Below are 20,744 nucleotides of genomic sequence, written 5' to 3' on the forward strand. Positions count from 1 at the left end.
CTTTCTCCCTGTGTAGCTCTCCCATCCCTAGAGTGAGATGTACATCTTCATGATCCAAATAGGGATCAATAAGAGCCAACTTTTCCTAAGAAAGATTCCTGGTAGCGCCACACAAAACTTTTGTATACATCCCATTGGCCAGAACTTGGATACAGTTCCTTATGTCCTTAGCTGAAAAATTCCTTTAGGATGGGTGAGTAAGAGTGGATGTATTGGACAACCAGCAGGGGTTGACACCTGTTTTGGTATTGACCAAACTTCAAACCTGAGGTTAACAGACTTAGACAACATAAAAAGTGCAGAAATCTTAAATTCTTTAATAGTATATTCACCATTCTGGAATGCTGAGTTCAGTAAGAAGTATTAAGTCAATAAGTTGATTAATTCATCAACCTTGGTAAGGAAAATGTTTTCAAAGGAATGATGACAAAGCACCAGAAAGCATCCAAGGAGTCATTTACTTTGTCTCTGTGCCTGCTTTTTCTAAACATTTTAACAATAAAGCTATCTTAAACTTGCCATGTTAAGTATCTAAACAGTTATATTTGAATATAATGTGTGGAGGAAAAAAGATGATAGGTTGCAAGGAAAAATAGCAAGGTACAAAAATTTCAAAAACACTTTATCTGAGTTTTCTATATTAAGTATTTAAACTTGTGCCTTTATTCTTAAGCCATTTGAAATAGGGTCCATTAGAGGAGTCACTTTGCCTTTCTTAACTGTAAAATGCAGTGACAATCTGTATAATCCAAGAGATGTGTAAAGTGACCTCTAAGGTCTCTTTCAGCTCTAATGCCCTGATGATAAAGATGTTGCTTTGATGGGATGCCTGGGTGGCTCAGTTGGTTAAGGGGTTAAGCGTCTGCCTTTGGCTCAGGTCATAAACCCAGGGTCCTGTTGGGCTCCCTGTTCAGTGGGGAGTCTGCTTCTCCCTCTCCCTCTGCCCCCCTCCCCTGCTTGTGCTCTCGCTCTCTTTCAAATAAATGTTTAAAAAAAAAAATGAACTTCCCTAGGGGCGCCTGGGTGGCTCAGTCGGTTGGGTGTCTGACTTGATTTTGTCCCAGGTTGTGATCTCAGGGTCCTGAGATAGGCTCTATCTGGCTCCAGACTCAGCGGGGAGTCTGCTTCTCTCCTCCCCGACCTCTCTCAAATAAATAAGTGAATACATAAATCTTAAAAAAAAAAAAAAAAAAGAACTTCCTTAAATTTAAACACATTCTGTTCTGTATCTGGGCATGAGGTATGGAAACAAAGACAAGAGATACCATTTTTTGTGTACCAGAGTGTGGGGACATTGCTCTAGGTAAGTTGGTGCCTCAACTTATTTGTGCTGCTGAATGTTTTCCTTTTGTGATTCAGTTCACAACTGCCCTTTTGGAGGGGCTGGTATTGCTTCAACAGGAAAAGTTCGTAATTAGAAATAATTAGAAGTTAGTCATGTAAAGATGGATTCCCTGGGCAAAAGCCCTCCAGTCTCAGAATGCACTTTTGAGGGCCCTTAGGTTCTCTTCTCCTTCCCTTCCCCATCCATGCACAATGACTAAGTCACCCTGAGTTAAAGATGGAAAAGGAGACAGGCAAACACAAGACTTGCTTAATTGTGGCTATGGCCGATAGGTGAAGGGAAATCAGGATAGAACGATAGAGGGAAGAATGAAAACAGGAAACAGATGTCTGGTGATGTAATGCTTGGATAGTACTTATTCACTGAGCCTGGGCTTAGTCACAAACAGCTGTATCCTGATCTTAATATTATAACTGTGCAGATAATTCTCAGCCCAAACAGGCACGTTCCACAAAATCTGTCCAAGGCAATCCCTAAATTGCTGTATAGCAGGGAGACACAAGTTTATTTTAATTATGTAACAACGCTGGTTTCCCAGGTCCTGCTCTACTGCTGGTCATTTACAAGGATTATGAGGGCGAGAACACAGTGGCAGATGCTAGTAGCTTTATCTTGTTAAGATCACATCACTTGGAAATCTTAAGTAGAAAAGCAGGAAGTGTTGCGTCTAGATTGAATTCCTTACCTGGTGTGTGGCTTCAGCCTGTTTTCAGTATACAGGATGGCCTATTTGCATGCAAGACTATAGAAAAGTTGGAGCTAATATGCATTAAAAAAGATTTTTTTTGATACCTCAGAAATAATTACTGTGGATTTCCTGTTGAGTTCCTGAGTTTTCTTTTTTAAATGTTACTCTTCATTTATTGGAAAATGGAGTGGCTCTGGAATAGTAGAAAAAAATGTCAACTAACAGCAGAGTAACCCAACTTTGTGTCAGAGAATAAAGTATGCTAATGTTAATACAAATCCCAGACTGGCTGTGTCTCTAGATGCTTTGCTGGAGAGCCATATAGTATGGTGGAAGTTAGCACAACTTCCTCTGTCTAGTCCGGGCCTGGAATCCAGGGTCCTACAACATGCTGACATGGGTGTTCAGTTGTCTGAGTTGTGAAGCTGGGATCATAATATCCACCTCTTTTTTTTTTTTTTTTAGATTTTATTTATTTATTCATGAGAGAGAGGCAGAGGGAGAAGCAGACTCCCTGTGGAGCAGGGAGCCCAATGTGGGACTTGATCCCAGGACACTGGGATCGCAACCCCGAGCCGAAGGCAGACGCTCACCTGACTGAGCCAGCCAGGTGCCCCATAATACCCACCTCTTTCTGTGCTTGGGGACTCAACCAGCTTACCTGTGGAGAGGCGCCAAGCACACAGAGCTGGTTTGCAGAGCCACCAGGAGTGGTTTACTTGGGCTCAGATCCCAGTAACATCCTTGTGGCCACGATTTAACCTCTCATGCCTCAGATTCCCCTGAAAAATGGGGGTAATGATAGATCTGAACACACAGTTACGATGAGGGTTGAAAGAAGTCACTACTTGTAAAGCACTTAACACAACTCCTGGCACATAAGCGGCTGGGTTAGTGAATTCAGTTTCTTACAGTCCCTCTGATGTGGGAGCCACCCTATACATGTTACTTCCTTTTCTCCTTAAGATTTTCATGTAGGGTCAGTATCTTCTTAATGAAAGGCTTGCTGAACTTTCTTATTTGTATCAGGATCTGCTGAAATAAGTACATTTTGAAGAGTCAGCATGGTAGGAACTAGACCCAGAACCAGGAGGATTAAGTTGAATTTCAGTGATGTAGCCACTGATTTGCTCTGCCATTAATTTATAAAAGGCATCTACCTATCTGGAAAAGGTACTGAAATTGAAAGGAAAAATAAAAAATCTGGAAACTACAAAAGGGGAAGAAAAAAAAGTTTTTCTAAGATTTCATTTTTTATTTGAGAGAGAAGAGAATGAGAGCACAAGCTGGGGCAGTGGCAGAATCCCTACTGAGCAGGGAACCTGACATGGGACTCGATCCCAGGACCCCAGATCATGACCTGATCTGAAGGCAGACACTTAACCGGCTGAGCCACCAGGGCATCCCAAGAAAGGAATTCTTACTTCCTAAGTGAAGAGGTCAGTAGGAGCTGTTTATGTGTCATTATCGTCAGATCTCTCATTTTATAGCTTCACAGCTTTGTAGTTTTGGTCTGCCTTTCTCCTCTTCCCTGCAGCCTCCATGTTTGTTGATCCACTGGCAAACCATTTCCGCTGCAGCCCCTTTCCCTGGTAAAGACGATTCCACCCTCTTCAAAGAGGGTCTGTGTCCTTGGCCTGGCTAAGGCCTGGCCTCTCCAGTAAGCACTGATACCCCTCTTTTTAAAAGGTCAGGTTCATCGAGGTGTGATTTGCATCTAGTAAAGACCTCTGGGTGTACACCTGAATTGTAACAACTATACAGTCCTACAACCAACACCATCACCACCACAGTAAAGACAGACTATTTCTGTCACCTTTACAGATGCCTCTTATTCTTTTGTAGTCAGTCTCTTTGTCCAAATCCTAGCAACGAGCAACCAGTGACTTGATTTCTGTCCCTTTCGTTTTGCCTTTTCTAGAATTGCCTATAGATGGAATCATACAGCTTGTAGCTTTTTGAGTCTAGCTTTCCTCACTTAGCACAATGCATTTGAAAGATTTATTCATGTTGTTGTTCCTATAGGTAGTTCTTTCCTTTTTCTTGCTGAGTAGTGTTACATTTTATGGATGTACCACAGTTTGTTCATCTTTTTGCATTCAGGTTATTTCTGGTTTTTAGTGGTTGTTAGTAAAGCCACTATAATTATAGATAATTTCAGATTTGTCCATGTCGATGTGTATATATGTAATTCATTCTTTTTTATTATGGAGTATGTGTTCCATTAAGAAATTTGTTTATTCATCCACCTGTTGATAGGCATTTGAATTGTTTATAGTTTTTGTCTATCAGAAGGAAAGCTGCTATGAACATTTGTGTATGAGTCTTTTCTTTTTTAAAGATTTTATTTATTTGAGAGAGAGTGAGAGAGAGAGAGAGCACAAGGGGAGGGGCAGAGGGAGAAGCAGACTCCCTGCTGAGCAGGGAGCCTGATGCAGGACTCGATCCCAGGACTCCAGGATCATGACCTGAGTCAAAGGCAGAGGTTTAACCAGCTGAGCCACCCAGGCACCCCTGTGTATGAGTCTTTGTATAGATACATGCTTTCTCCTCTTGTGGATAAATGCGTAGATCATGTAGCAAACTGTTTTCTAAAGTGGGTGTGCCATTTTACATTCCCACCAACAATGTAAGAGAATTCCAGAAGCTTCTCATTCTTACCAGCACTTGGTGGACCATCTTTTTCCATTTCAGCTATTGTAATAAGCATGCGTGGTTTTGAATTGTATTTCCCTAATGACTAATGATTCTAACATCTTTCATGTGCTTACTACCATTCAAATATCTTGGATGAAGTATCTTCCTATTTTTGTCCATTTTTACATTGGATTGTTTTCCTATTATTGACTTTTGTGTGTTTTTAATATATATTGCATACTAGTCCCTTATCAGGTTTGTATTTGCAAATATTTTCTGTCTGAGACTTGTCTTCAGTTTCTTAACAATGCTTTTTGAAGAGGAGCTTTTAATTTTGATACAGTCCATTTTATCAATTTTTTCTTTAATGGATCATGCTTTTGGTATTGTATCTAAGGTATCTTTGCTCAAACCAAGGTCACAAAGATTTTTTTCCTATTTTTCTTCCAGAAGTTTCCTTAATTCTAGGTTTTACTTTTTAGTTCTATGATGCTTGTCAAGTCAATTCTGGTTTAGGGTGTGAGAATGGGTCAAAGTTATTAAATTTTTTTTTTTGACACATGGATTTCCTATTGTTCCAGCATCATTTGTTGAAATGACAACCCCTTCACCTTTGGCAAAAATCAATTGATCAATTGTATTTCTGGACTCTTCTGTTTCATTGATCTATGTGTCTATCCTTTTATCAATACACATGGTGTGGATGACTAGAACTATCTTACAATAAGTCTTTAAATCAGGCAGTATGAGTTCTAACTTTTATTTTTCCTAATTGTTTGGGGTATTCTAATTCCTTTTGTTTTCTTTATAAATTTTAGGATCAGCTTGTCAGTTTCTATTAAAAACAATCTGCTGGGATTTTGATTTGGTTTGTGTTGGATTCTATAGACAAGTTTGAGGAGATGTGACATCTTCACACTATTGGGGCTTCCAACTACATATATAGTATAACTCTCCTTTTATATTTAGATCTTGATTTCTTTCATCAGTGTTTTGTATTTTTCAGTGTAGAAGTCTTAGACCTGTTTTGTTAGATTTATATCAAAGTATATGATTTTTTTGGTGTTAATATAAAGGATGGCACTTTCAAATTTCAATTGTTGTTTATTTTTAAAATATATTAATAAAATTGATTCTATAAAATGTTGACTTCTTATCCTGCAACCAGGCTAAAATCAATTATTAGTTCTAGCAGCTTTTTGGTAGTGTGTGTGTGTGTGTGTGTATGTGTGTGTGTGTTTTCTTCATAGACAGTCATGTCATCTGCAGATAGTGCAACCTTATTTCTTCTTTTCTGGTTTGTATGTCCCCCACCCACCCACCTTTTTGTATTATTGCACTAGTTAGGGCCACCAGTATGATGATGAATGGAAGTGGTGAGAACATACATCCTTGCCTTGTTCCAGATCTTAGAGAGAAAGCATTTAGTCTTTCACTATTAAAGATTATGCAAGCTATAAATTATTTGTGCATAACCTTTGTGAATTTGAGGAATTTTTTAAAAATTATTTTTTAATCCTTTGTTTGCTGAGAGTTTTTGTCATGAATGTTAGTTGAATTTTGTCAATTTCTTTCTTTGTATTTATTGAGATCATCATTTTTTTCTTTAGTTTCTTGATATGATGAAGCACATTGATTTTCTAATGTTGAACTAATCTTTCAATCCCAAGATCCCTGATATTTTATTAGGATTTTTTTCATCTCTGTCCATGAAAGATATCAATTTGTAATTTCTTTTCTTGTACTGTTTTTTTTCTTTTTTTTTCTTTTCTGGTTTTGGTGTCGGGATAATGTTGTCTCATAAAATGAATTGGGAGGAGGGGCGCCTGGGTGGCTCAGTCGTTGGGCGTCTGCCCTAGGCTCAGGTCATGATCCCAGGGTACTGGGATCAGGCCCCACATCGGGCTCCCCACTTCGCAGAAGCCTGCTTCTCCCTCTCCCACTCCCCCTGCTTGTGTTCCCTCTCTCACTGTGTCTCTCTCTGTCAAATAAATAAATAAAATCTTAAAAAAAATGAATTGGGAGGAATTCTCTCATCTTTTATTGTCTGGAAGACTGTATAAAATTGATATTATTAAATATCTTATACAGTTTGCTAGTGAAACTGAGCCTGTAGTTCTCTTTGTGATAAAGTTTTTAATTACAAATTCAATTTCTTTAATAGATACAGGACTATTCAGGTTATTTATTTTTTCTTAAATAAGCCTTGTTAATTTGTACCTTTTAAGGATTTGGTCATTCATCCACCTTGTCAAATTTATGGGTATAAAGTTATTAATATACCTTTAATATTCTTTTTGTTCTGTAGGATCTATAGAGATGTCCCTCCCTAGTTCCTGATTGTAATTTTCATCTTCCCCCACTTTTTTTGATCAGACTAATAGAAGTTTATCAATTTTACTGATCATCTCAAAGGATGAATTTTTTGTTTCATTGATTTTTCTCTATTTTTTGTTTTTAATTTTCTTGATTTTTGCTTATCATTATTGTTTCCTTTCTTCTGCCTATAATGGATTTAATTTGTTCTTTTACTAGTATATGGTATTCTTATTTTTTAAAAACAACTTTATTGAGGTAATTTATATATCATAATATTTACTGATTCTCAGTGTGTAATAGTTTTTGGTATATTTACAAATTTGTACGACCATCGCCAGAATCTAATTATAGGACATTCCCATCATCATAAAAGGAAACCGTGCCCGTTAGCAGCCACTACCCATTCTTTTCTCCCCATCCCATCCTGAAACAACTACCAATCTATTTCCTGTCTCTGTAGATTTGCCCATTCTGAAAATTTCACATAAATTGTATCATAAAGATGTGATCTTCTGTGTGTCATTTCTTTCACTTGGCATAGTATTTTTGAGGTTCATTCACATTGTAGCATGCAGCAGTTCATCCTTTTTTATTGCTGAGTAATATTCCATTTTATGGATATACCACATTTTGCTTATTCACTCATCTGATGATGAGTTGACTTCACCTTTTACAATGCTGCTATTAACATTGGTGTACAAGTATCTGCTTCAGGGGCGCCTGGGTGGCTCAGTCGGTTAAGCGGCTGCCTTCGGCTCAGGTCATGATCCAGGGTCCTGGGATTGAGCCCCGCGTCAGGGAGCCCTCTTCTCCCTCTCCCTCTGCCTGCCTCTCTGCCTACTTGTTCTCTCTCTGTATCTCTCTGCCACATAAATAAAAGAATCTTTAAAAAAAAATTATCTGCTTCAGTCCCTGCTTTCATTTTTTTGGGGGGAGCATACCTACAAGTGAAATTGCTGGATCATATGATAATGCTTTAAGTTTTGAGGAAGCGCCAAATTGTTTTCCTAAAATGATTTTTTTTTTTACAGGTAAAGAACCTCATATATGCAAGGCACTGTGCAAAAAATTTTCAAAAATTCATTTATTCTATTGAACATTCAAATGCTTAATTGTTTATTGAACACCTACTAAGTAATGAACCCTGAGTATGGCCGTGCTGAATCAAACATAATCTTTGCCTTCCTGCAATTTATAGTCTAATTGACAGAAATGAATTTTATATCATGGTGGTAATAAATGCTGGAAATGAGAATTATGTGGGACAATGACAGCATATAAAAAGTATTTAATTTCATCAGGGAGGTCAGGGAAGGCTTCCCTGTGAGGAGTGAACTAAGTGAGGCAGTGAGAGCAATCATTTCATTCAAAGGTAGCAGCAGGCATTGAGATGCCATCATGGAAGGAAGTATTGCATTTATAAGCTCTCCAAGACTTTATGAACTCTTGTTGGAGCAAAGAAGCAAGGGAAGGTCATAGGAAATGAGGTAAGGGATGGATACTGCAGAGAATACTTGTTCTTCCATTTTGTCTTCACAGCAGTTTTGTATTTTTATTATTTTATTTCATTTTTTTTTTTTTTTAGAGAGAGCACATGCACTTGTGAGTGCACATGCTCACACACTTACGCAAGGGGAGGGGGAGAGAGAGATCTTAAGCAGACTTCATGCCCAGTGTGGACCCCACATGGAGCTCGATCTCATGACCCTAGATCATGACCTCAGCTGAAATCAAGAGTCAGATGCTTAGCTGACTGAGCAGCCCAGGTTCCCCTTCACAGCAGTTTTTAAAATTGAGGTGAATTCACATAACAAAATTAATGACTTTAAACAATTCAGTGCAATTTAGTACATTCACAATGTTGTGTGACTACTACCTCTGTCTAGTTTCAGAACATTTTCATCACTCTAAAACCTGTGCCTGTTAAGCCGTCACTATCCATTCTCCCTGTCCCTGGCAACCACCAGTCTTTCTATCACTATGGAATTATCTATTCTGGATACGTCATATAAATGGAATCATATAATATGTGGTCTTTTGTGTCTGGCTTCTTTCACTTAGCATGAGGTTTCCAAACTTCATTCATGTCATAGCATATATCAGAACCTCCTTCCTTTTTATTGCTGAATAATATTCCATTGTATATATACGCCACAATTTATTTATCCATTCATCCACTGATGAACATTTGGGCTGTTTCCACCTTTTGGCTATTGTGGTTAGTGCTACTATGAACATTCATGTGCAAGCATTTGTTTGAGTATCTGTTCCACAGTTCTCTTGGGTATATACCTAGGAATCGAATTGCTGGGTCATCTGTTAATTCTATGTGTAAATTTTTGAGGAACTCTTAAACTGTTATCCACATTAGCTGTACCATTTTACATTCCTACCAGCCATGTACCAGGGTTCCAATTTTCCACATCCTTGCCAAGACTGTTACTGTTTTTTTTTTTTAAATTGTAGCCTTTCTAGTGAGTGTGACATAATCTCTCATTGTGGTTTTGATGTGCATTTCCCTAATACCTAGTGATGTTAATCATCACCTTCATTGGTTTATTTGCCACTTATATATCTTCTTTGGAGAAAGATCTATTCATGTCATTTGCCAATTTTTAAAATTGGATTATTTGTCTTTTTATCGTTGACTTGTAACTGTTCTTTATATACTGAAGATACAAATCCTTATTGGATATATGATTTGCAAATGTTTTCTCTCATTCTGTGGGTTATTGTTTCACATTTTTGAGAGTATCCTTCCATGCACAAAAAATTTTTGATTTTGCTGAAGTCCAAATTATCTATTTTTGTTGTTGTGTTTTGGTGTCATATTTAATAATCTAATCTGAGATCATGATTTAATCCTAGGTTTTCTTCTGTGAGTTTTATAGTTTTGGTTTTCACATTTAGGTATTTGACTTATTTTAAGCTAACATTTGTATATTGACTCAAAATATGTGTGAGGTAAGTGTCCACCTTTATTGTTTTGCATGTGGATATCAGTTGTCTCAGCACCATTCATTGACAAGAGTATTTGTTGAAAATCAATTGACTGTAAATGTGAGGGTTTATTTCTGGCTTCTGAATTCTATTCCATTAAACTACATGTGTAATTTTGTGCTAATACCACACAGTCTTAATTACTATAATTTTATAGTAGGTTTGAAGTCCAGAAATTTCAACTTTGTTCCTTTTCAAGGTTCTTTTGGCTCTTCTTCTTCTTTTTTTTTTTTTTTAAGATTTTATTTATTTATTTGACAGAGAGATAGAGAGAGCACAAGTAGGCAGAGTGGCAGGCAGTGGGAGAGGGAGAAGCAGGCTCCCTGCCGAGCAGGGAGCCAGACGTGGGGCTTGATCCCAGGACCCCAGGATCATGACCTGAGCCGAAGGCAGCTGCCCAATCGACTGAGCCACCCAGGCACCCATCTTTTGGCTCTTCTGAGTCCCTTCTATTTCCATATGCATTTGAAAATTGACTTGTCACTTTCTGCAAAAAGACAGCTTGGATTTTGATAGCAATTGCATTAAATTTGTAGATCAATTTGGTAATATTTCCACCTTAAGCAATATTAAAACTTCTAATCCATGAATATGGAATGTCTTTTATTTAAATTTTCTTTAATTCCTTTTAATATTTTGTACAAGTTTTATACTTTTTGGATAAATTTATTCCTAAGTATCTTGCTATTTTTAAAGCCATAGTAAATTAAATGTTTTCTTTATTTCATTGTTGAATTGTTTATTGGTTGTGTATAGAAATACACTTGACCTTTGTATATTGCTCTTGTTATCTTGCAAGCTTGCTGAATTCATTCATTAGCTCTGATTTGTTGTTGTTGATTCTTTTTGGATTTTCTTTTTTAAAGATTTATTTATTTGAGAGAGAGGGAGAGAAAAAACATGAGTTGGGGGAAGGGCAGAGGGAGAGGGAGAGAATCTCAAGCAGACTCCCCACTGAGCAAGGGGCCCAATGTGGGGCTCGATCTCATGACCCTGAGATCATGACCTGAGCCGAATGCTTAAGTGACTGGCCACCTAGGCAACCCTGGATTTTACATATACGGGATGATATCCTTTATGAATACTTTGACTTCTCTTTACAAATTGGATGCCTCGTATTTCTTCCTTTTCCCTTTCTTTCCTTCTTTCCTTCTTCCCCCTTCCTTCCTTTATCCCTCCCTCCCTTTCCTTCCTTCCTTCCTTCCATCCTTCCTTCCTTCCATCCATCCTTCCTTCCATCCTTCCATCCTTCCTTCCTTCCATCCTTCCTTCCTTCCATCCTTCCTTCCATCCTTCCTTCCTTCCATCTTCCTTCCATCCTTCCTTCCTTCCTTCCTTCCATCCATCCTTCCATCCTTCCTTCCATCCTTCCATCCATCCTTCCATCCTTCCTTCCTTCCTTCCATCCTTCCTTCCTTCCATCCTTCCTTCCTTCCTTCCATCCTTCCATCCATCCTTCCTTCCTTCCTTCCTTCCATCCATCCTTCCTTCCATCCTTCCTTCCTTCCTTCCATCCTTCCTTCCTTCCTTCCTTCCTTCTCTTTCCTTCCTCCCTCCATCCCTCCTCCTTCTTCCTCTCCTCTCCTCTCCTTTCCTTCCTCTAATTGTCCTTATTACAGCTTCCAGGACAGTGTTGAACAGCAGTGGTGGGTTCAGTCAGCCTTGGTCCTGATCTTGAGTAAAGCTTTTAATCTCAGCATTGACAATGAATGTGGGTTTTTTATACATGCCCTCTATCAGGTTGAGGAAATCCCCTCTATTCCTATTTTGTTGGAGTGTTTTTATCATGAATGGGTGTTGGATTTATCATCTTTTATCATGAATGGGTGTTGGATTTTGCCAAATGCTTTTTTTGTTCTTTGAAATGATCATGTGGTTTTGTCATTTATTCTATTAATGTGGTATATTACTTTGATTGATTTTCAGATATATTAAACAAACCTTGTATATCTGGGATAAATTCCACTTGGTTATGGTATATAATCCTTTTTATATGTTGCTGGATTTAGTCCTCTAGTATTTTGTTGATTATTTTTGCATATATAATTATATTTGTCTGGATGTTTTTCTTTGATGTCTTGATCTGGTTTAGTATTAGTGTAACACTGGGCAAATGGAATGATTTGAAAGTGTTCCCTCCTCTGTTTTTTTTTTTTTTTTTTGAAGAGTTTGTGAAGAATTGGTGGTAATTCTTTAAATCTTTGATAGAATTCACTAGTGAAGTCCTCTGATCCTGGGCTTTTCTTTGTGGGAAGTTTTTAAATTACACTTAAATTTAATTAATTAATTAATTAATTTGGAAATTTTAAAAATTATTAATTCAATTTCTTTACTTGTTAGACATCTTTTCAAAATTTCTATTCATTTTGAATCCATTTTGGTAGTTTGTCTTTCTAGCTGTTTATCCATTTCATCTAGATTACCTAATCTGTTGGCATACTATTGTTTACAGTGTTCTCTTATAATCCTTCTTATTTCTGTAAGGTTGGTATTAATGTCTTTTATTCATTTCTGATTTAGTAATTTGCTCAGCAGGTGGCAAAAATTACCTTTCCTATTATTTTAAGTAATATTATTTAAGTAATCTCTATGCCCAACATGGGGCTCAAACTCAGGACCCAAAGATCAAGAGTCACATGCTCTTCTGACTGTGCCAGAATATTTTAAAATCAAGACATTTTTCAGTGTAAAATACATTTAAAATGAGAATAGTAGACATACTACATGCAATGCCATAAAATTGCATCCAGTTTGCTAAGTGTAAGAATTCTTTTTCTTGTGCACTTCCCACAAGTCTTAAAAATTTTCATAGCAATGCTTTCTCATATCAACCAGAAGCTTATTGGTCTTTCTCTTCTCTGCCTCCAGTATTATGTCAACATCAAGTCATCACTCAGGGACGATTTTATAACACAAGACCATAGGTCTCAAGGGCCAAAGACTTATAATGTAGTAGGTGTTATAATGTCAGTTGTTTATCTTGAACATAAAACGTGACTATGGTTCAGGGAAGTTCTTAGGGAGGTGGGTCTCTTTTTATTGCCTCTCCAATATAGGTAGGGACAACACCTCAGGTAGGAGCTGCCCCGGAAATAGGTCATGATTATCATTCTTGTCCCATGGACAGAGAAGTTGCTTAAGGGAGAGGTAGGAATTTGCTCTGCCTTGCATCAGGAATTATAGCTGATGAGAATTTGGGCACAGTCCACCTGCCATGCAGTGATGCTGGTACTGAGGCTAGTGTCCCTGTAGAGTCACATTGACTTGAACAAAACTAACTCCTGAGAGGGATGTAGGTGGGGGTGGGGATGGGGAGTCAAGCTAATGTACACTTACTGTTTCTCATTTGTGAATGTCATTTGTAGCATCCCTGTAATTTCATTCTATTGACTGAAGAATGAGAAGGAAGAATTTCAGAGAAAGCATGAGATGTTGCTGGAGATTGTTTGAAGTTGGAGAAGAAGCTGGTGTCAGTTCTCAAATGTTGAGCTGAATGGGTTGTCCATGCTTTTCTCCTCATTTATCTAACAATCTTTTGGCCACGTGTATGCTGTAGCTATTGAGAGTGAAATGTTCGCCTCCTACTTTGACAAACGGAGTGAAGGACCCACAGAAGTAATGAACAATGACCTCTGAGGCTCTTTGCAGCTCTAAGTGGCTCCAAATGGTTCTCCTTTCTTCAAGTGGAGACTCAACATCATTAAAAAAAAAAAAAATTCAATTTGGCCATCCAAGATTAGGCACGGCTGCCACCTAGTGACTAAATATGAACATTTCTTGGGGAATTTCCCCGTTTGACCTTGGCCAGACTTAATTACTCAATAATTACTCATGAGTTTATATTTTCAGCAAGCATGAAATGCTCACACACCAGACACAATGCTAAGCACTGGAATACTAAAATCAGACAGGCAGAGTTATTGTCGTACAGGCACACACAGACCTGTAGAAGGGAACAGATAACTAAATGAATGAATAATTAAATTGCAGTGTGGTAAATGCTGTAAGTGGCTTACTCCCAACACTCTGGTTCGCCTTTAATTTTAAAGGCATTGGAACCTCAGTCTTAGGCAAACCTAAATTCTTCATCACTTGTAGTTAGTGACCATAAAAAGGAGGAGGAGGGGGAGAGGGACAAGGAAGGGATACAGGGGAGGAAGCAAACCAGAAGTAGCAACAATGGCTTTTACACTGATTTTCACTTAAGTCTCCCAGAGATACTATAAAGCTGTTTAGATGTTGACTTTCCCAAGTTTCCAAGACTGACATTTACAGTACCTCCTAGCACTTTAAGGATACAGAATAGATAAACTCTTACTTTTTGAGATTATATATTATGCATACATATTTGAAATCCAGCTGCAAACTCTCTAAGGAAGAGAAGCCCAGAAGTTGTGCATTCACAAGCTAGCGTTAAATGTGGTAGCAAAGTGGCTCAAAGCAAGAGTTTTTGAATGAGGTGGTCCCGGGTATGTGTCCCGAATCAGCAGCTTACCGGGAGGGCTGTTCAAGCTCTAAGCCTCAGCAGCTTCCTTGACAAAGTGGTAGGAGCAGTAGTGAATTCCTCGTACGGCTGTGGTGCTCAGTATGATGGAGAAGGGACAGAAATCATTTAGTAAGTGCTGAGCAGAGCGAAGTTCCCACAAGCGTGAACACATTACTCTGGTGAAGCCATCATAGGGATGGCTTCAGGGAAGACAGTCCCTAACAACACAGACTTCTTCCCTTACATGACTCTCATAATAAGCTCTGCTTGGGCTAGATGTCCCTGCGATCGTATGGCCAGCAGTGAGGCATTTCGTGCCCACCTGCTTTTTGTTCTCTCACCTGGAAAATTCATCTCTCTAGACCAATAGGCCAGGCATCTGCTATAACATTGCCAGCTGTTAGGGGGACAAAATAGAACATGGGAACATTGCTTTTAGAACTGTTAACAGTAAAGCATGGGCAAATCAGTAAGCGGGCATGTTCTTAGATGTTGTAGTTACGAAAGTAATGGTCGATCATTAAAGGAATTTCATTTAGGGCAATTAGCTGCTCTGAAATTTGTAATTCAACATCACCAATTCAACTAATTTCACCAATTTCAACTAATATATGGCCTCTAGGAAAGGGGAAAATGAGTTTGACTTCTGAATTTTTAACATCTAAAAAGATCTTTACATGTAATTACAACTTTCTGATTCTATTGACACAACTCGACACCATCAAACTCATGGAAATTCCGTGAGCCAGCGGCGTTGGCATCCTCTGTGAGCTTGTTAGCAATGCAGAATCCCACTCCTCACTCCTCATCTTCTGTGTAAGAATCTGCATCTTAACAAGATCCCCAGATAGTATCTGTGTGCTTTAAAGTTGGAGAAGCTCTGGAGAGGTTGTGGAGAAAGGGGAACCCTCTTACACTGTTGGTGGGAATGAAAGTTGGTACAGCCACTTTGGAAAACAGTGTGGAGGTTCCTTAAAAATTTAAAAATAGGGCTACCCTATGACCCAGCAATTGCACTGCTGGATATTTACCCCAAAGACACAGATGTAGTGAAAAGAAGGGCCATATGCACCCCAATGTTCATAGCAGCAATGTCCACAATAGCCAAACTGTGGAAAGAGCTGAGATGCCCTTCAACAGATGAATGGATAAAGAAGATGTGGTCCATATATACAATGGAATATTACTCAGCCATCACAAAGGATGAATACCCAATTTTTACATCAACATGGATGGGACTGGAGGAGATTATGCTAAGTGAAATAAGTCAAGCAGAGAAAGTCAATTATCATATGGTTTCACTTATATGTGGAACATGAGAAATAGCATGGAGGATATTAGGAGAAGGAAGGGAAAAATGAGGGGGCGGAATCAGAGGGAGAGATGGACCATGAGAGACTATGGGCTCTGAGAGACAAACAGGGTTTTAGAGGGGAGGAGGGTGGGTAGGTTAGCCTGGTGATGGGTATTAAGGAGGGTACGTACTGCATGGAGCACTGGGTGTTATACGAAAACAATGGATCATGGATCACCACATCAAAAACTGATGATGTACTGTATGGTGACTAACATAACATAATAAAATAAAAAAAATAAAGTTGGAGAAGCTCTCCTATGAGTTAGGGTGTCGGCATATTGCAGCAGCACACGCAGAACACTAGGAGGACCCATTTCTTCATATTTCCTCGGGTTTCTAAAGGGTGACTTAAGAACCGTCACAGTCGGTGGTTCCTGCATTTTTTCCCCATTGGAAGGAATAACATTTTGCTCTTCAAATGAAGACAAAACAAAGCTGATACAAAAGATGTTATGTATGACATACAAGTTGTATCTGATGAATGACTGTAGAGAGGACATATTTTAAACCTTCTCTGTTCAAGTCTAAAACCCTTTAGAAAGACTAAAATCAATTATTGTTCTAAAAGTTCTGGCAAATATTTGCAAATAATATGACACTATTTGTACTATAGGTTGGGGCGGAGCTACAATAAAAATGAATAAATGGAAAAACTAAAAAAAAAGACCTAAAAAACTAAAAACTAAAAAAAAAGTAAATGGAAAAACTTTTGCTTTAAATGTGTGTGTGTGTGTGTGTGTGTGTGTGGTATAACTTACTACAAGAAGTACGCTCATTAAATGTGAAAAAATATAAAAACAAGGATGGCGTCATTTTATAATGACATAAATAAACTACGATGAACCTTTAACCCATTAAACTGCATCATCAAAGACATCTAGTTCAAGGTCACCAGTAAAAATGAACTTCCTGCTTCTTTCCTTTAGAATAAACAAAGAAATCTATAAATTGAGACTTCAGGCTTACCAGCCACAGGGAACTGTAAGGCGAGGCTAAGGGACCAAATAGAGAGCTTGTAATAACTGCTCGCCCTGCACCCCAGGGCCACCACATAGCATATTGCCAAGGGCTGCGCTCCCCTGGCTTCAGTCTTCACACAGTGAGGGCTGCCCTACCTTTTTAGGGAGGCTGAAACACTGTAGTAGCTCCCTGAGGCACTTTTGTCTTCTCTGCCTCTAGACTTCTGGAGCAGGCTTCTTGGGAAGAGGTTCCCAGTTTGTGTTGGGCCTCAGCGGACTTGGAGCATTCAGAGATTCTTGTCTATCACATCAGCTTATTAGCTTGTGTGCCCCCCCCTACCCCCGTCAGTTAGCATGGATACTCATCTCCTAAGTTACTCTGGTGAGGTGTGCATGACTGTCAATTCATGAAGCCATCGGCTAGAGAAATGAGAAATTCAGAGAAAAAGTTTTTAAGTCTGAAACCTCCATAACCTTATCAATGAGGAAATAATCCCCAAAGAATCCAGTGTTGGTGATAATGTGTAGAGCTAGGTTCTCTTGGTCTCTCTCTCTCTGTTGGGACTATATTTTGGCACAGTGTTTTAGAGTATTTGCCAAGATAAAAAACAGTCATACTTTATTGCTCAAAGCCAAATATACTAATTTAGAAATGGTGTTCTACCACTAGGAGCCTGACATACTGGCCTACAAATGCAGGGAGAAGGCAAGGGCCCCAATTACTTTTGTTTGCCTGTGCGCCTGCCACCTAGATCTAAGCTATTTGTTCTTATTATATAGATAAAACCAAGGAGAGCAGAATTTTGGTCCCTGGAGCCAATGAACTCTCACATCAAGATTCAAAATATTCTTCAGATATTTCCCTTAGAAATACCAAATTGCACCAAAAGCAAATGCAAAGGAATGGGACTGATGGTTTTTAAAATGTCTTATATATATGTATGTATGTATGTATATACATACATACATATATATATATATATATATATATATATATATATATATATATATATGAATGATTGTAAAATAAAGGCTTTTCCAGTTGGGCCGAGTAACCCCATCAGCCAGCTGACCGCCCCCCCCCCCACTGTCTCTCGCCTGATGTCTGAGGATGCATGTGGCACATGGTCAGAACTGGAAAGGGGTTCCTGGTCTTTGTTCCACACCCTCCTCTGACAGCTCCTCCACAGCCAGAACTTTTTCCATCCCCCCCCATACGCCCCCCCCTCCCCCGCAGCCCCAGCTCTCCCTGGGTGAGAAAGGTGTATTAGGAGTCACGGCCAGAAATAGAATTCAGTGTTCTAAGTCTTATAACACAAAAGAAAACCAATGAGGCTGTTTGGGGTTCCCAAGTACACAACATACTAATGAGCTACGTTTAAATAGAGATGAAAAAAAAGCTATTTACTTGCACTGAACCATAAGGAATGTCCCTCCCTTGCTGCCACCAGCCCTTTGAGCTGGTCTGAATCCTAGCTAAGTGGCTATACACTTTGTCATCAAGAGGAGAGCAGATCTCAGGCTCCCTGGCAGAACTAAAGAAAATCTGTTTCAGGGGCGCCTGGCGGGGGGGGCTCAGCCATTAAGCGTCTGCCTTCGGCTCAGGTCATGATCCCCAGGTCCTGGGATGGAGCCCTGCACTCAGTGGGGAGTCTGCTTGTCCCTCTCCCACTGTGCTTTCTCTCTTTCTCTCCCAAATAAATAAATAAAATCTTAAAAAAAAAAAAAAAAGAAAATCTGTTTCACTTATTCATCCCCCTCCTGATACTTACGGACTCCCTCACAGATTTCTTTTGAAAGCTTGCAAATGGGAGAGTGGCTCATTTTATCCTGTCCTCCAGGTGATCTGTTCAAGCTAAGATAAACAGGTGCACCTTTATAAAACACTCCTAATTTGCTACAAGTATTTTTTTTTATTTTATTCATTTATTTGTCAGAGAGAGAGAGAGAGCACAAGCAGGGGGAGCAGCAGAGGGAGAGGGAGAAGAAGGCTCCCCACTGAATAGGGAGCCCAATTTGGGGCTCCATCCCAGGACCCCAGGATCATGACCTGAGCTGAAGGCAGACGCTTCACTGACTGAGCCACCCCAGGTGCCCCGCTTATTTCTTAAAGGTAGAAAATAACTGACATTTGTGGAGTGCTGACAACACGCTGGAGCAGGGCTAAGTTCTTCATGTAAATGAACACGAGTCTCACGTCTCACGGCAGTCTCATGGCAGTCTCCTGGGCCGGCTGTCGTCTGTTGATCGTGAGTTCTGAGGCATCGTGCCTGCTGGTGGTGGTTATGCTCGTCCGACAGCACACACCTACTTGTCTTCAGTGGCATAAGAGGATGCCCACAGATCCTTGCTGTTTCAGGCAAAAAAACCCCAGAGGAGTATTTGGAAAGGACTGTGTGTGTGTTCTGAAAGCCTCTTGACGCCTCTGTGAAGGTCAAGAAAGCAGTCGCGTCACACCTTGGAGAAGGGGTGTGGGAGGCTTGCCGCAGCTCCAGGAGAAAACGGGCGAGCAGTCTTGGAAGAAATGCTACCAGTGACCGTGAAGGCCCAGAGATCAGCAGCCGCTGGTGGACACATGTGGACAACAATGACCAGCCCAGGGGCGCCTGGGTGGCTGGGTCAGTGAAGCGGCTGACTCTTGATAGCTGAGGTCTTGATCTCAGCGTCGTGAGTTCAAGCCCCGAGTTGGGTTCCACGCTGGGTGTGAAGCCCACTTGAAATGAAAACAAAACAAAACAAAACAAAACAAAACAAAAATGACCAGGCCAACAAGCCATTTGGGAGAGTTGGGCTCTGAGTTGAGAAAGACCTAGAAGTATCCTAATGTATTTTTGTTATATTTTCCTTTTTATGTATGTATAAGAGTGACACAATAAAAACCTGTATCTAAATAGATCTAATAAGGATTTTTAGATCTAAACATAGATCTAAAACATAAAACATAAACATAAACATAAAACAAAAATTTTGTTTTTGAAACATAAAACAAAAAATTTGAAGTGATGAGAAAGCCCTGTGGCATAGTTTAATTGGCAGTGTTTTCTCTTAGTGGCTAATAAAAAAGCAGTATTATCTTACAACCGACAACATTTTAGACTTGTTAAAATATGGAATTTATTTTTAAGATTTATTTACTTATTTGAGAGAGAGAGAGAGAGAGTGCAAGCATGCTGGGGGTGGGTGGAGGGGAAGGAGGGAGGGGCAGAGGGAAAGGGAGAGAGAATCTCAAGCCGACTCCACACTGAACACGGAACCAGACCCAGGTCTCAGTCTCATGACCCTGAGATCGTGACTTGAGCTGAAATCAAGAGTCGGTCTCATAACTGTTTGAGCCAGGTGCCCCTAGAATTATTTAGTTTAATTTTACAGACAAGGAATTGAGGCTAAATAATTTGCTCAAGGTTGCACAGCTAGTTGGTGGTAGGTTAAACAATTTGCTCAAGGTTGCACAGCTAGTTGGTGGTAGGTTAAACAATTTGCTCAAGGTTGCACAGCTAGTTGGTGGTGGGATGAGAACAAAACAGTCTGTCTCTAGGATGTGAACCCTGACTCCCAAGGTATGTGCTCATTATCCACCTGGGTCCGGTTCAGTGCTGTGATTTTGTCTGGCCTCCTCTGGCCTGGCTTGTCTTTGTTCCTGTCCATTTTGTGAACCCAGTTCTCCAGCCTCCACACTGAGCAATTCAGTGTGCATCTTTCTGTTTGAATCAGCCACGGTCAGTTTCTTTTGCTGATGACCACGCCCTTTAAAAGATCACCTATAGATAAATTGCACCACAAAGTGACCATGCCCAGGCCGATGTTCAGTTTGTTGAGAATGAACGGGCCCTGTGGGCATGGGGAGTAAGAACCCAAATGGTCACCTTTGCTTTCATCTTTTTTTCTTCAAGTTCTGAGGCCTTGGTGATATCATTAGGCCTTCCATATTTCCCACTGAAACTTGTGATTTTCTG

General features: G+C 39.6%; 1 long non-coding RNA gene across 1 annotated transcript in view; it reads left to right on the forward strand.

Moving 5' to 3' along the window:
- LOC113916992 overlaps positions 1-20,744 on the forward strand; it is a 62,752-nt gene that overhangs the window by 22,051 nt on the left and 19,957 nt on the right. The window lies entirely within an intron of this gene.

The sequence above is a fragment of the Zalophus californianus genome, chromosome 4, assembly GCF_009762305.2.
Source record: "Zalophus californianus isolate mZalCal1 chromosome 4, mZalCal1.pri.v2, whole genome shotgun sequence".
In the NCBI taxonomy this organism is placed as follows: domain Eukaryota; kingdom Metazoa; phylum Chordata; class Mammalia; order Carnivora; family Otariidae; genus Zalophus; species Zalophus californianus.